Below are 17,263 nucleotides of genomic sequence, written 5' to 3' on the forward strand. Positions count from 1 at the left end.
GTGGCGACAACGAACGGCTGTCACTCTACCTACAACCGTGGTAGTATAAACGGTGAATAGAAGCTAGAAGGTAAGCATTCAAACATGGCAGCAGTAGGAAACAACGGAAAGAAAATCGGCTTCCATCACGGAAAATTGTGCCTAGACAAAACGCCGTAGGGCCAGTCAGTCTTGGGACAAGTTCATTCTGTATCATTTTATGTCACCTCCAATTGGTATGTGTAAGCTCAAGGCAATTGCTTCGAGAAGATATCTTGAGCTGCTGTACTTGTTTTCATCAGACAACTGTGCCAGTTTCTGCCGTAGCAGCAACTAACTACAATAAGAACAAAGGCCAACTTGGCCAGCGTAAGTATTTTTTCAATTTCTACTGTTTAGCCTTCGAACGTGGATATTTTCCTCTGTGTACGGGCGTATATGTCGATGTGTAGGAGTGTACGATAAGGCTATGTAAGCGAATGCGTTATCGGTGTTCTTGCCGACGCGCTATTTGTCGTTGGTGTTATTTCAGCAACAGCTGTAGAGATTGTGATCCACTTTGTCATCCGGAAACACCGCACTGTATCATTGGACCGTAAAGAACCTTCGTCAGGAAAGAAATCTTTCTTTGGCCAGTAAACTGTGTTCGAGCTCCACCACCTACATTTTGTGGCTTGTGGAACTAGTTACTCGGTGCCATTATCAGCTGGAAGCTGGTTGTGGATATTGAGAGACATGTGTGAATAGGACTGCGTGACGTACATGGTGAATTATTGGCGTGCTAAGGCCAGTGCACCCTGGTATTGGTCGGTCGAATACTAACCTAGTGATCTAGATTTTCAAAGAAAAAAAAGAAACGGTGGAATCTTACTTCTAATCAGACAAATATCCTCCTATTCGTTTTCAGTTATATATCAGAGATTTCTAGTTCATATCAAAACCATATGTAATAAATGTATAAATAAACATTTGATCATTAACGCTCCATCGATACGTGGCAGAATGCCGTTCTATTTCAGTCGCTTCCTTATTTCATTTTATTAGTAAAAATTCATTTTATAAGTATCTAAAATTAGAAAGTCATCATAAAAGTCTCATATCGTATGATCAGAATCAGAAGTAACGATATAAGATTTAGAATTACATGTGAAGTATTTTCTAGGCACCCACTGCACCACTCTATACCTCTGTAGAAATCGCTAATGTGAGCTTGTTATTGTCGTTTACCAGCACTTTACACATGCTAGCAGAGTTCAGTGTTAACTTTAGCCTATACATGCGCCTATGATCACATACATTTTTCAAATTTAGCGTATTTATAAGTGAGGATGTCTGAAGGCCCCTTTTGGTGATGAGAAATGCTAAATTTACGGTTACTGGCCGTTGTAGTGCCCTTAAGTTCTACAGAGATTGTCAAGATTTTGAGGTGACGAACCACGCCTCGAACAAAAGCTAAACTGAAGTAGATGTTAGAAAAGTTTAAATGCAGTTGCAGATAGACTTTTAATGGTTTATAGATATTCAACCCCATCCAAATATACCATGTTTATAAGTTACCGAACACTGTTACAATAGATTACTATTACAACCAGCCTAGAAATACCTGGAGACGCCTTGCTTGAAAGTTCCTATAAACTCTTTGATTTATTTCACGGTTTTGATTTGATTTATTTAGAACGGTTGTTTTAGACGTTAAAATTGTAATACAGTATTGCGGACAGACTTCAGCAAGTTACACCTTACAATTGGCAAATACACAATTAAATCATAGGGATTATTCTAAGATAAGGAAAGCTAGTGAGTAAGCTGTTTTAATTTCTAAGAAATATTGGCTCCTTTTCTAAGGTATTCATTCTACAAAATTAGCCGAGACCGCATACATCATACAACGGGTCTCGATTTTTTTTTCAACAAGCGTACAGCGTCAATGAACTTTTAACGTGTTCAAGGTCTCCTTTTTCTTATGTTCGCATTGTAATTAAATGGCACCCGTAAAAGGAACAAACACTGCGCTGATTAATCAGACAGTGTGCCACATCAGTCTATCCGTACTTTTTAAGGTGTCACACAGCAGACTTCATTTCAATCAACTCTATTAGAGCTTACTTTTCAACCGTGTTCATTGCAAGGACAACAGTAGCTCGCGGGAGCAGTAAGACGCGCTCGCATCACTATCATAATGGGAACTATTGTGAAAGCCTGTTGAAATCCATGTCCCTTACGCTAAATCTATCGCTTCTATTCCTCTATTGTAAAAGCAAACAAAACGTTCTACGTTGCTGGTAACGTGTGTTTAGATTTTGAGACATGTGTTATTAGAATGATAACAAACTCTAATCATTAGGCCGTCAATTACCTGTGGCCTCGTTACATCGACCATCGAATGAATGCCTGAATTGCATACCCGAAATAACATATCTAACTAGCACCCATATATTCCCATATATTCTTGGCACAAGTTCCCTGTTTGTTAGCAATCTGAAGTAGGTGAGGGATTTATGGCTTAATACAGCCTTCATGAGGGTACAGTATCTCGGTCTATAGTAGTCGATCTTTCTAATTGTTTTGCACATCAGAAAGCAAGTCCCTGCTGTGTCGCTTATGAACAGGCGACTCTGTTGGCTCTACTATCCACCTAAAGAGGGCGCGCATAACACCGTGCAAGAACTGAGAAAAACAAAATATTGAAAATATTATCGGAGATTTGTAAATCTAACTCAACGGATGTGGCATCTGAAACGTTTCATTTACACAGAACCTTTGTATAATATGATGCGGTGTTTTTAGATCTATCTAGTAGAATACTTGAGTAAAACGATTGTGAACTGAGAAATCATAGAGTATGTTCGATGGTTCGAGATACTCTATCATACTTTTTCGGAATCGGGCAACACTTAAGCGTTGCACAATATTCATAACTTTAAAAGCATAAAAAAAAATTAAATTAAAAAAAATACACTTAAACTTAATCATATTGCTTACAAGTACGCTAACAAATGTTTAAAAAAAAAACAGCTCAACAAAACATTTTCTCTGCCCCCTTTATGTCTACTGGATTATAAGTGAGAAACGATGCCTCACATAGCGAGTTCTTCAGCAAAAAATAGATAAGCCCAAGATTTCGAGGGAGTTTTACTTAAATTAGTCGACGCATCACTTACTAATAAACTGCTTGTACTCGATTGACTACCAAGAATATATGTATCAGGCTATTACAGACCAGAATTTGAATAACTTTTAAATTAATTTGGCTGGAACGATAACTTGTGTTGCATGTACTCTTTTTTTTATTGTATGTACACTTGTCCCAGCTCCCTGGCAGTCTCTAGACAGCTATATCTACCTTCACGTTCCCATATATATTTCTTTATCTATAGCTTCTCGAGGTAGACAGATAATGAGATATGCTTGCTCTATCTTTAAAACTATGGAAAGGCCCGTAATTAGACGAACTTAAATCGAGGGAATAATCGGGTTTAAACCAGCCTGACATATTCCTTTGCTTAATCTAGGAAGAAATTGAGTCATGACGATAAGATCTGGCGTTGCCATCAATTAACCAGCGTGCGTGCTTTCGACTGCCATACAAATGATCTATAATTCTTCAGGGCTATTGGAAAAAGCAGGCCACGTTAATTTCCGGCGAGTACTTCGTAGTAGTGTGTCTCTAATGTTCATTGCAGGTAGTAGCATCACCTTACGTCCGAATTTCCTCAACACTATCACTGAACTAACGAGAGCGATACCATTTTTTTACTGCTTTCTCCTGCTGGGGAGTAGAGATTGGGCTATGGCTCGATGATGCCGACCGTACGCTTCAAACGGACTCTTTATTGACTAAAGATTTGGCAAACTGCACGTAAAATATGCCACACAGATACAAGTTCTGTGATTTCGCTTAAGGCCTCTTCACCTAATCACCGTCGATAAATTTCCACAGCGCTGTGGCCTTCGAGGACCAAAAATTTGCCAACAAAGCATTGGTGTTCAAGTCTAAAAAATGTTTTACCTTCTGAAGTCATTTCTTCTGGAGTAAACTCAGTATTTCACTCACCGGTTTCTAGGACACTGGAGTATTCACAGCCTACTAGTAGTGCATAGTTCAAATGTTGCAAATTTCAAAATCGGCAGAGTTAATTCAGTTGCAAAGTACCGAGTTTTTTTCCGCTTCCATGCTAATTTTCTCTTTCGAAAGGCTTTGTGAATTTATTACTTTTAGGTAATTAACTATTACTTCTATCAGAAGAAAAATCATATGGCAGACGTCGATCTTCTAGGGTCTACTATCGATTTCGTGCTATCCACTAAAGGACATGACTATAACTCTCACGTGATTAAAAACGATGAGTGATATAGCGCGTCTGGCTAGCGATATGTTCAGGTACCGCTAACGTAAATAGCAACGCTTTCCAGGACCAATGCACCCATTGTGTGAGCCGGTTTGGAGCAAAAGCTCGAAATACTCCAGAACTAATGGCGATCAAAATACTCTATCAGTTCACTCCGCCCATCGCAACACGCATTTTTCGTCGTGGCCTGCATACGTAACTAATTGACTTAATTCACTTCCGAAAACTCGGACTAAGACATTAGGTAATAGAGGTTTATACCAGAGCATCGAAATATGCCGACCTCGAATCGAAGGACGTAGATATCGGCTTCACTTAGATCCAGGATTAGAGCACTGGATCCTTAGAACTAGGAAGCGTGCTAAATATTTAAATAGCTTTTTTTTTTACAATGAGTGTTGATGATAAGCCCGAAAGTTTACAAAACTGTAATTAATTATCGTTTGAACTTCGATATATGATATATTTACTGACAATACGATTTCGTTTAACTGTGACAGCATTTGGGTCTATTCTATTAAGTCCTTCGGTTTGATGATGTCCTATTCGTTGCTGGTTTACAAATGGGCAACCATTTTTCCTTGTTTGTCTCACAAGTTTACTTGGAAACTTATGACACGTTTATCCTTCTCCGGTTAGGGTATACAACTTCAAGAGCTATTTTTGAGTCCAGTTAAGATAAAACTTAAGCAGCAAGATTTTTCCTATTGAATTACTTCGTTATTCGTTTACTGAAACCGCCAATTGTTCCCAATGGAAAAACCATGTCACATATGAATCGTATTATCTACTATAGAATACCTAAGATGATGAATATTTTTTAATGGGAAAAGATTGACCAGTTGTGTAAGCTTTACTATGACCGCCATATTGACCGGCCCAGGTGTTTATAATAACATTCTGTTCACTTTGAACGCATAATATTAGAACAATAGCTATAAAAAGTGGCAAACATAAAATCAATTTAGAGAGCGGTTATTTTCTAAGCTCATGTCTCATTATGAATTCAGTGCACATCTAAATGGAAGACTGCTGCCTAAACGAACTTCAACTTATTTATTAAAGGAATATTTCCTAATGGTTGTAGTGGCTTTCGGGGCAGAATTTAGCGATGTTTCAATTTAAAAAAACGATTGTCTATGCAGAAAAAATAGTTGGTGGGAAGTTTACGCCCGCACGTTTTTCCGTGCCGATTATTTTGTCCCATACAGAGATGTACAGTCCTACTATATTGCTTTGACAACTTAAATTTTTAAAAACAAACAGACAAAAGCTCTAATAAAGAGCTGAGCTTTACGACGTAGAGAAAGATCGTACGAAGACTTTGAACAAAGAACAAAGACTTTTGAAGAAGACAGTGTTTACTCAGGTTGATTATTTTTTGCAATTATCGCTCTTGCTCGTAGCGCCAGCTTTTTTTTTTCAATTCCTAGAAGTGTTTCCGGTTATAAAATACCACATGCGAAAAATGTAAATACACATAGCGGCTGCATGGATGGTCTGTTTGAATACAGCTTTCAATATAACAACCAATTCGCTACGGAAGAACTGCAACTAAGATATACTCCCGCTTTACAAATTGCTTCAATCGGGGACGGAATAATTGAGTATCTAGGTGGAGTCCCAACGAATCTTTCCCTGTTTCGGTGAAATGGCAAAGCTCGTTTTGCTCGAACATCTCCCGCACTCGCTTACTCGAAGAGATACATTGCTAAACAAAGTTAAGACGCACAGAAGCAAAGGTTCGACGTGCGCAGATAGGTAAAATATATCCTTCAAGGATTTTTTTCTGTGTGCATATTAGCTAGATAATTATTGGTTGTCTGACTAGAATCAACGGCCACATTGCCACGTCACCAGCGTCAACTGCACCACCAACACTACTTAGTCACGTCACAGCATTTAAGGAGTGTCTACTTGATCTTGGCAAGAGATGAACAAAGCCTAGGTTGCGCCTATTATGCCTATAAAATTCAGGGAAATGTTTGCTCAGGTGAATCATTTCAATGGCTACTCATGCAGTCGATGCAGGACGGTATAAGCCAAAGCAGATGAAATGAAGACAAACAAGTGTAGCAGCTGTCGTATGAAAAATTAACGAAACCAAGTTGGACAAAAAAATAAGAACAAGCTGAAAGACCACCGCACCAAGGAAAAACAAAACAATTATTCTTTCGTTACTGACAAGAAAGGTATAGCCAAAAAAACTGAGTTGAAAAATTCAATACAGACATACCTTATCGAATTAGTCTTGCAAAGCACAGTAATTCGAGACGAGGCATACAGACTGTCTAATATAGAATGATGTATGTCCAAGACGCCTGCAACAGGACGTTGCAGAAATGCAGGCCTTAAATATTCAGAACAGAGCGTTGCAGCATAATGCATCAGTTAGGGGTTCCAAAAGCAGTACGTAGATGTTAGCTAGGTAAGGCAGGCCTATCCCTTAAAAGCATGACAACAACTACGGAGTCCTATGTACGAATACTGCACAAAATTAACGGGAAGTGGTGACTGACTACTAGTAGCCCATTCAAGTTTCGTGTCTGTTTAGAACATTTGGTCCAGGGCAAGTTCGAAAAAAGTGCTTTTGGGATTCGCTGTGCAATTGTGGCCTAAGTCAAAAAGACCTGACGTGGAAGTTCCGCAAAGATCGCACATTTTTGGTCGGACAAAAAGCTACTTGGATGAGCATTCAGTAATGAAATGTTTCAAAGTGCCGCCCTTTTCGTAGTGTTGGGTGGGTTTCTATCAGGCGTAGTATGTTCGGGAATTTATTAAAATATTGTGATTGGAAACGAAATCCAACCATAAAGGGAAATTTTAATACGGAATATTGTATGAAAAACACGTAGCGTTAGGCAGTAATTGGCCTGAACGTTGAATCAGAATGATAATAAGATCCCACCAAAAGCGACTGTGGAGCCTATTATTAAAACTTATATATATTGAATATATATTGAAAATATATATTGACAAATAATGGTGTATTGAAGCTATAAGATGAATCAAGCAATGTAGAATTTTTTCTCATTTATTATTAACAAACAACTCCATTTCATCACCCGTAAAAAGTGTGAGAGTGCGCCATTTCGTCCTTATGACATTGGGCATAGATAAAGTGTTACCTAGAGCATTTTATTAATTTTGTACTAAAGAGTTAGAGTCATAAAAGGCAGCTTATTGAAGCCAGCTTTCAACACTTTCAACGGTGTCTGCACTAAAATACCTAAAAGAACAGGGAGAAAAATGAAGTAATACTAGCCACGAAACTCCAGCTAATTGAAGAAAGGCTAAGCTGCGGCGCCCAATGTACGAAAATGAAGAGACCCATAAAAGCAGGAAAGGCCAATACCAGAAGAGCAAAGAGAAACCACGAAATCATCAGACGTGCGAAACGACTTCAAAAAGTTACATGTTTAACTTACTAGATCAATTTGTTGCAATATAGTGTGTGTGTGTGTGTGTTAGATCAGTAGATCCTTTTACTATTCCAAATTTAAAAAGACGACATAATATACTAACTATTGAGAGATGAGGGTAACAATTCAAGATGCGTGCAGAGGAATAACTAGGTATTGGTTATATGGAAAGGAGTATGTAAATGGCGAAACACAGACTGCGGAATGTTCAGTACTACACTAGTAAACTATAAATCAAGGTTATATAACCATTTGCGTACTGAGAGATTGAGGTCTTGCGTTAACCTAATTGTCTAGCTTGACTTTAGTTTCTCTCCCTTGAACATGTCAAACAACGCTCGTGGCATTATTAAGCAGAACCGTATCGAGCATTAGACGTAGAACAGGTGCTCGAATACATGGACTAGTATGATCGGAAGCTAGGACAACTAGGACATATCTGATATTCATAAACGCAACGTCGAATATATATTACCTGAATCTGTCATTGGTTACAGCCATTTAATTTCACACTCAGCCTAATGTAAACTACAGGCCGCGTACATGTCAACAGTCGTCCCCCCCCCACATACACTGTTCTGCTCACTCTACAAATTTCGCTACTGTTATAGTCTATGGAATAAAAAAAAATTTTAGCTTTACGAATACCCAACTACAACTGTCCTGCCATATTCTCATAATTCCATTATTACACAGCGGCTATCCAGCTATTCTATTCATTTGGCTCGGTAAATAAAAAAAATCTCAGCAAGTGCGCGACTGTAGTGGCACTATTACTCTATTAACCCGTCCTACTGAGAGCCTAGCTAATTATCGGTTATAATTACCCTACTATAATAATCTCACTACCTTGCTACACTAACTGCATTCTCCTATTGCAGTGGTTCGGCAATTTCGTTACTTTGCTACAAACAGACGTTCCCCTGTTTCAGTTGTGTCGCAATGGAACCGTTGACTACTGTTGCCAAAACCCTGCCTACTTCTACTTTTTTGAAAATTCGCGCTAAAAGTTTATCAGCTCACAAGGAAATCAGACCGACCACCCTGCTCGACCTACGTTAGGGAGGATGCCACATCGACAGATAAACGCAGGGCTTTGGTAATATATAGATCGATAAAGGACGACACAGGATATACCTGAAACTATTGGCGAACTTTTTGAACAGTAATATCTGTCCAGTAATCCAGCAAAGCATTATTCAGGCGCCTAGCCATAGCATATCTGCAAATCCGAAGAACGACTGATAAAAAAACACGTACAAATATCTACGATTTATTCCTTCCATATGAAACATCAAAACTGTTTATTTATGCTAGAAAAAAGTGTCAAGTGATTATAACTTCAAGTATTTTGAGCACTTCGCTCCTTTGCCAGCTCAGATGAGTGCCTCGTGACAGATAATCGAACTATGCGACGTCTGCTTCTCAAATAGATAAAGTGAAATAATTATAAAAAAACGCTAAAAGTTATTCAACCACTGTACAAAAAGGCATACTTCTTACTGCTGAATTCATTTAGAGTAGCTGTAAAGCCAAACCGTCAAAAAGTAATGGCTGACACAGAAGGTCAACACGTTAAGGATCCATGAGAAACGATTCATCCGGGGCGTATACTTTTAAGGTTATCGAGAGTGTAGGAGGGAGAGAGGGAGAGAGAGAGAGAGAGAGAGAGGGAGAGAGAGAGAGAGAAGAAAAGAGTACGAAAACGAGAGACAAAGACGAAGATAAATATATCATCTGCGTCAAGTGATCGTACGCGGACCCAACTTAAGGGCCTGCAGGAGCCCGGATACATTAGCATTAGCTGGAACTAAAAATGTATTGCCATGAAAAATAGTGAAGAATTTTAGAAAGGATACAAGGTATCTTTGTTCGAATACATATGACAACGAGAAATACGGTTGCATATTATATAGACGGCGATTAACAGCTGAACTTTTGGCTAGTGCTGATAACCACAGTTCACGCAAAAGAGTTTAGTTTCGTATCATAAGCAATAATTATCATCTGTTAAATAGAGAATAGATCTCAAGACAACAGGAACCCATACAAAAAATACAGGACTAGACGCCATTATAATGCCGAAACATTCCTTCGCCAGATAAAATTAATAAACTTTACATTATGTTAGTATGTTTTATATAGTTTATTATGCATCCCAAGTGATCATGTACGTAATTATTACACATCAGGTACGGCTGTACGTGCATACAGCTTTCACTTGTGTTTACAGGAGGATTACGAGGTTAACTCTGTCTGTTGCATTTAAATATTCTAGACCACTTTTGCATAGCCAAACAAAGGTGTTGAAATTGCCGAAAAAAAAAGCCAAACATTCCTAAACTCTTCCATAAATCCCACCGTTTCCAAGATAAGCCCAAACGAGTAAGCACCCCGTATATCAGTGGTGCCAGACTATCTATACCCCATGCAATTGAAGTTGTCGAAGATTTTTAATCGGCAAGTTAACTAAACGGAACGCTAAAGCCCTAAGTATAAAGCGAAGATCAATTTTCGGCTCTATAAATTATTTTTCGTGTCCCCCACGGCCCACGGCCCACGGCCTACGGTCTTCACGACCCGTGGTTGGTCTGTTTATTGTGGTCGGAAGCTAGATGTCTTCTTTGGTCGCCTCTTTATCAAGTTACCCAGTTGGGTGCTTCGCCAGACCAGAGGGCGTTCAGGCTATCTAGCCGCACCCGTCTTTTACGCCATGCAGCTCCAAGTGCTACCTGCCACCTTGATAGATACTCGTGGACGTACTGGACGAGCTGAAGTCGCTTGCGGTGATCTAGTGAGTTAGACACTGCACCAGCCAACTGCTCTGGCCACGTAGGTCCGTTGACTGCCACTAGCTATTGCTTGAATGCGGGCTGCTGCCCCCTTGAGCTTTCTTGGTGGTATAATATTCACCTAATGACGCCCGGATGGAAGCATTTGACGGAGAAATAAGTAAGACCAGGGCGAATATATGATCGGTTCAGGTTGGGACGAGTTACGGAAAACTATCACAATTTACGCCGCCGCGACCGCAACGGAATACTCTAGTGGTTATTTATGTGCATGTATGTGTGTTCGGGAAGGGAAAAGGGCCATAAAACGATGTACTGCTTGTAGTCGTTGGTACATTACGTGAAAGTCTTTCTTACCATCCCTCCTACGCAGAATGCAAAGGATTATAACTAACTATAAAATCTATCCCATTTGTCACCTATGCCATAGATCTTTACGGTTTTAGCATAGTAACCTTTGCTTGCAAGGTGAGATCAAAAAATTACGTTTAGAGCGAAAAAGAAACGTCTCATTTCAGGTGACCGACATAGTTCCGTTAGTAGTCGAGATTCAAAAGCTTGCGAAGGCTAATTTTGTATCGTATCTGCGGCCAGCCAGCTATTTAAAGCTATGCTGAATGACACAGTATCGGACACAAAATATAAAGCATTTATTATTATTATATTAAAAAACTATTCCGTTTACAATATTCGTCACGAGCACACTAGGAGTTGATATCGATTGTTTGGCACCTCATACCTTCGTAGGGGATGTAAATGTAACGGAATCCTCAGATACGATTCTACCGCTACTTCTGAACCACTAGAACAAGCTAAACATTTTACATGTAACATTACATTACATTAAATGAACCAACAGTCGAGCGGCCATCGAGCCAGACGCTTCTAACGATTCCATAGATCTATCAAAGTCGTTATAATTTGTTTACAATTGCTCTTACTCGTTTGCTATACGAATATTCAAAGCAGCATAAAGCAGGTGGTACTACCACCTACCAAAGTAAGTTCGCCATTCTTCCTAAACCATAACTGAGAATTTATGAGTCTTATCTAAAACCGTACTTAAGCTATTGTACTATGCTCAATTTTACGTGAACGATAGTTTTAGCTGGCATGCAAAATCCTGAAACCATTTATAAGCGAGGAAGTCTTCGAACTGGACTGGTCCTGCCATCAGACAGAACACTTGACAGAGGATATGAAGTAGTATAGGCCGCTATCGTTATAGAGGGTAGTAGAATGGAAGGTACGATGACATAGCTAAGCTCCTCCTCCATGCCTGGACTCTTCTTGTTGTCAGCGGATAAATTCTAGTGAGAAAATCGTCCAGCTTCTGCAGCGGTGGTAATTGGTGTTGTTGGATACGAGAGCGCTGCGTCCATCTTGTTGTTCGATTGTAGTATTGGATATATTTCGTTGACTTTACCATGTTTATATGCTTCCGAGCACAAGATTGCATGTAAAATATTCGTATGACTGTGTAAGCTTGAAGGTGTTTCTATTTCTAGTGTCTCGCCTTTCTCCCCGTATGCTAACCTGAATAATAGTTTGACACAAACAGTTAAAAAAGAAGGTTAAAAACAGCGCACATTTTGTATAATAGTTTTTCCAATTGGCCAAGATAAACGACGTTGAGTTCCAACTCGAACACCAGTATGTAGTCATTCATCCATGCGAACCATCTTTACAATTCAACAAGAGTATATATATATGGTGTTTGCGTGAAACATTTTTTTTTTTGAAAATGATCTTTGTTTCTATATATTATCTTCTTATAGTTCCTTTCGCCTTATAAAGCTCAAGGCGTTACACGGTTGGATCTATACATTTTCAATGTTTGTCGTATTGTACTATACGATACTGATGTGCTATTCACCTGGATCGTACCGAAAGCAATGACGCGCCTTGCTCTTGTGCCGGTATTACTGTTTGTTTAATCTTATGTTCCTTTGTAAAATGAATCATGTAGGGAAGCTATGATTGATCATTAAAGGCAGATTGCCCTACTGGTTGTGTAGGCTTGCCTCTGATGCGTTTCTTAGCAGCGATAGACGACTCCATCTATGCTTTTTAGAGATGTGCATTGTGCATTTGCTAACGCGAAGCGTTTCTTGCAAAGTTTCGCATTATCACCGGCAAGTAACTAGCGAGAATCCGGAGCTCCTTCTTGTTCACTAGCAGCAATGGTGTCATCCGTTGCCATTAATTTCGTAGCTATAAAACTGAAAGTAAAAGCTGAGTACATTGACGAACGTGCAACTAAAGAATAGTAATACCAACAGCAGTAGAAGTAATAGCGTGAACGAAGAAATAGTAAAGACGATTTCTTCATTGCCTGCCGTCAGTCGTCGAGCACTGAACAGACCTAGCCCTCTGCGGCTTTATTGAAGAAGATCCCCATTGGACAAACGAGGCGGTAGCTGTTCTAGGCGTAATAGTGGTAGCTCTAATATTCACCGCAGTTGTAGGGTAGTTCGCACTCTCAACTTGGAACAATGAATATCTGTCTACCTGTCTAATTGCAGGTGCTGCTTCGAGCCTTGCCTTATTTTGTGTTGCTTTGGCAGCAACTGGGTCATGGCAGGCGGGTGAACGGGACTTACAAAAAGTCAATGGAGGGCTGCGATTTAAGGCAGAGAGGGAGCGATGGGGATTATCCTAGAAGGGTTTCGTATTTCTTATAACCAAAACTGGTGCTTACCTGTTTCCTCGTTTCCTTCGAGCGTAAAAACTCGCTGTCTCTTCCCGTGTGTCGTGAAGCTTCTTCGTGCCTCCGGCGTACCTAAACAGCCAGCTCTCCGTCAAGCGGACGGGCAGTCAGAGAGCGATCAAGCTATCTTCTTCGCCTCGTATATCTATGCCACCTGCCTATTCGGTGTATCGCCTCTCGATGATCCTCGTCGTGTCTATTCCACTGTATCAGTTCAGTGTTAGTTGGGTCTGCTCGCCAAAGAACAAGTTGGCATATGTGCAGATGCTCACAAGATGGTGCATAACGCCGGTGACATTAGACAAGGGAACAACGACGAGAACGAAGCTTTCCGGGACAGCAGACGAACTGGAGCAGTACCCTGATAGTACGGGCTGGAGCTGCTATAGCTGTGGCATAGACGGTACGAAGATTGCTTCTCCTTCCTGAATCCTCCTGCGATCAGCAAGGAACAGCACAATCGCATTTTGGTGATGTCTTTTCACAAGGCTAGAGAAAAATTGAAAGCAAAGGTGAAAACAACATCATTCTAGGATACTCTTGTGAGCCACATTAGAAACGGGTAACTGTTGTGTGTTCTTCTAAAATATTCGCCAGTGAAAGTTTACGGAGTGGCAAGCACTAACATAATCAGAATGCACATATATTTGTTTATCGAACTGTAACAAGTATATGCGTAGGTAAAATTTGACCTATTTTGATGCTTATTTATCAAGATATTGTGTATTTTGGGGCTGAAAGTCCAAAAAAATCAGTGAACATGTTTTGTAACGAGTGTATCACTCCAGAGAGATGCTGTAGTTGGCTTGTACTTTTACCCCACAAGAATAGCTATGAAGAAATGCTTTCCTATTGAGTTGAATATTCAGAATTTCAAGTATATGTGATGTTCTTTTGAAGTACGTTCTGCATTGCGCCGAAAAGTAGTGTCGTTTTTTTAGCTACTTATCAACCCGGCAACCTGGTTTGCAAGTTGTCCATGTTTTATCTGAGTCACCGGCAGGCGTATCGGGCCTACAGTTACGAATGCTGGCGGTTGATGGTGAAGGTGCAGTACAACAAAAAATTGTTAGAGATAAGGCGAACAACGAAGGGACAACACGGGAGGTATAAGACTGAAAAAGGCACAGACGAAGGAACCAGGAATACCGACTATCAGCTTGTATCATGTCGTAAACAACAGCGCAGCGGTGGACGTCGGTCGATTTAGATCTTTCTGCGAGATGTTGCGATATTTGGTTTTACTGGTGATAACGGTGGAGACGGGCTGAACCTAAGCTGCTGGAGTAGATACATTTGCAGCCGTTGGCAAATTTACTGTAAATAATTAGGTTACACTTGCAAATTGCTATTTCGTAGAATAATGCTAAGTGTGCCTGTATCCCTTATTTGTCCTGTAGCAATACTAACCTGTGCGGCCTCTTATATGATTATTCGGACATGACTTCCTATCGGCAACCATCACACACTTCTTTACTGCTCTTTGGATCTGCAATCGATGCGCTATGTGCAGAGCTACAACGCTAAACAACTTGAAGCTTTGGTCTGTATTACACTGTGCTCTTGTATAGATCCGGACTATGCACCCCATTTGCCCCATTAGCACGCAACAACACTTTTTCCTTACAAATTCCAAATGAATATAAATGACATTTTCACCGAAAAACGCGAACCATTCGTGCAGATTGCCATTGTAGCAGTCCTATACTAGCGTCAACATCACCGAAAGCGAAGGTGCTCTCGCCGTCGTTTCCCGGCGTTGACGTTTGCCAGTTCGGTAGTTCGGTACCGACCCAATCAACCGCGGACCGGAGGACGACGACACAGAAGTCAGCCGGGACGTGTGAGTGACACCGGAGAAGCGAAAATAAAGGAGAGACATGTTGAAGGGTAATCGGGGTTGTTAAAATTCGCTATATCTTGCTTTCCGTCATCTCGCTTCCCGGACGCATGCGCGACGAATCTCTGCCGGAAATAAGCGTCAAGCTAACTTTGCAGATAAGCTAGCTGCTGGTAACACGACGCACACCTGCCGAGCTCATCATTTATCGGAAGAGCAAACTCGACACGGAAGACGCTTAGCTAGCTTCAGCTTTGCTAGCAATCCACCACCTAGATAGCACTACTGCTGCAGCCGCTAGTGCCTTGTCATTATAAGGGCCCCTGAGTTTCTTCTACTCGGTTACGCTGCCAATTTCTTTCGATCTTTCTTCACGATACCTGTCTAGAAATTGCTGTGTTCACTAGTTAGCGTGCAGACGCTCGTTTCTAGTCAATGAGACAGGTATGCCATTAGTTAGAATTGGTGAATGCTTCAGCTACAGAGCCATACCAATTGGTTCACAAACGTATTTGCATGAACTTGAATTGCCCTACTTTTTCGGTTGACGTGTATTGAAGTAACAATTGCGCGTATCGTCTGGTCGATCAGCGTTGAATCATCGTTTATTTACTATATATCAAGTGTGTTCTCTTTTTTTTTTTTTGCAATATTTATCTGAATCTACTAGACCCTAGTGTGACTTCCAGAGTAACACCTATGCGTTTGCTTCAGCTTCTTCAGAAACCTCAACGGTAGTGCGTTTACTAATTTTCATTTACTATAGTAGGTTTCAATCGATCCACAGATCCAATTTAGAAAGTAAGTATTTGTTCTAGTAAAATAGGCTTTTTTTTTTTCTAAAAGAAGCCCTTATGATCATGACTGCGTTGTTCGTCGAAGTCGTCCAACTTGGGTAGAATGAACGTCCTTATTACTGCATCAAATCTGTAGGATCGATCAGTGCAAAAACAAGGGTCGACCTTTAACAGTTTGCGTAGTGGTCTGTAGGACGGGATAAGTCTCGTGTCAAAAGGTTGAGACACAGTCGTACACGTTCCTAGCCAGGTCAGGATGGCTTAGAATTGACGATTCGCCCTCTGCTAAATATGCTACATTATGAAATATTTTCACATGGAGCATCGGATGAAATGACACATATAATTCCTAGGCCTATTACTACTGAAATCCGTACGTGTACAGTCAGTATAATGACGGGAGTAACTGCTGGAAGACTTACCGGGTAGGAAATACTACAGAGCCCACATTGTCGCACATTATTTAAAAGTTAGAGCAACGTTCCAGTTGTTAATAACTAGTTTTGCCATACCAGCGTTTCCTTTAGAGGTAAACAATGCCGAGAGCCGCTGGCAGATGGAATTGAATCTTATGCGGAGAAGCAAACAATCTGCGGCATGATTTTTCTCGCCAGCCCAGCTCCAGTCGCAGCCCTTTCTATAGTAGAACAAGTTACCAATAGCCAGCTCCGACAACGAGAGACTAGCGTCCCGGCTTGAGGGCACGTAATCGAAGCTTCTCGCTGCGCTGACGCTGCTGCTGATCCGTCGACTGATTACGCCTCTCGCATTAAGCACTCGTTGACAGACTGATAATTACGGACATATCGTTGAGCCTAAATACCATCGAATGTACCTATTTATTCGTTCGTGATAAAATATTTTCCGATTAATCCACCACTTTAATCGATATATATATATATATATATATATATTATTCTTTGTATATTCGAAGATCCATTATATTCGTGTCGTAGTGTTCAGAGTGAGCCTATAGCAGCGCAAAAAACATTGAGCTCAGAGACTTGTGAAACACTCATGTTTCGACAAAAGAAAATCTGCTTCTTGATGAACTCCGGAACTAATCAACCGCCGATATATGGCATCCATTATAGAATTCTTCACTGTTTGTATATCATTTATGTTTCATATGTTATTGAACCCGTAGTAGAAAAACGATGAACCGAAAGATACGTCATTTCGTAGAAGGTGCTAACTAATAATCGCTAGGCCCTGCATTAAAACATATACACCGGGCAATAGGCATCGTTTACGGCAGCTCTTGGTTGCCTTTGACGTATTTCGCTTCAACAGGATAGCCGTATCGTATCCTGGAAATATAGTTAATTTTTTGAAAAATCCTACGATGAATCGATACCGATATCCAATCTGTTT

At 40.4% G+C, this 17,263-nt stretch overlaps 1 long non-coding RNA gene across 1 annotated transcript; it reads left to right on the forward strand.

Annotated features, from left to right (window-relative positions):
• Positions 1-46: 46 nt before the first annotated feature.
• LOC111269461 (uncharacterized) lies at positions 47-992 on the forward strand. The gene is made up of 2 exons (XR_002685782.2): positions 47-348; positions 512-992. It is a non-coding gene; the product is annotated as an uncharacterized LOC111269461 (long non-coding RNA).
• The last annotated feature ends 16,271 nt before the right edge of the window (positions 993-17,263 follow it).

Source organism: Varroa jacobsoni, unplaced genomic scaffold (genome assembly GCF_002532875.2).
Source record: "Varroa jacobsoni isolate VJ856 unplaced genomic scaffold, vjacob_1.0 scaffold_1386, whole genome shotgun sequence".
Lineage (NCBI taxonomy): Eukaryota > Metazoa > Arthropoda > Arachnida > Mesostigmata > Varroidae > Varroa > Varroa jacobsoni.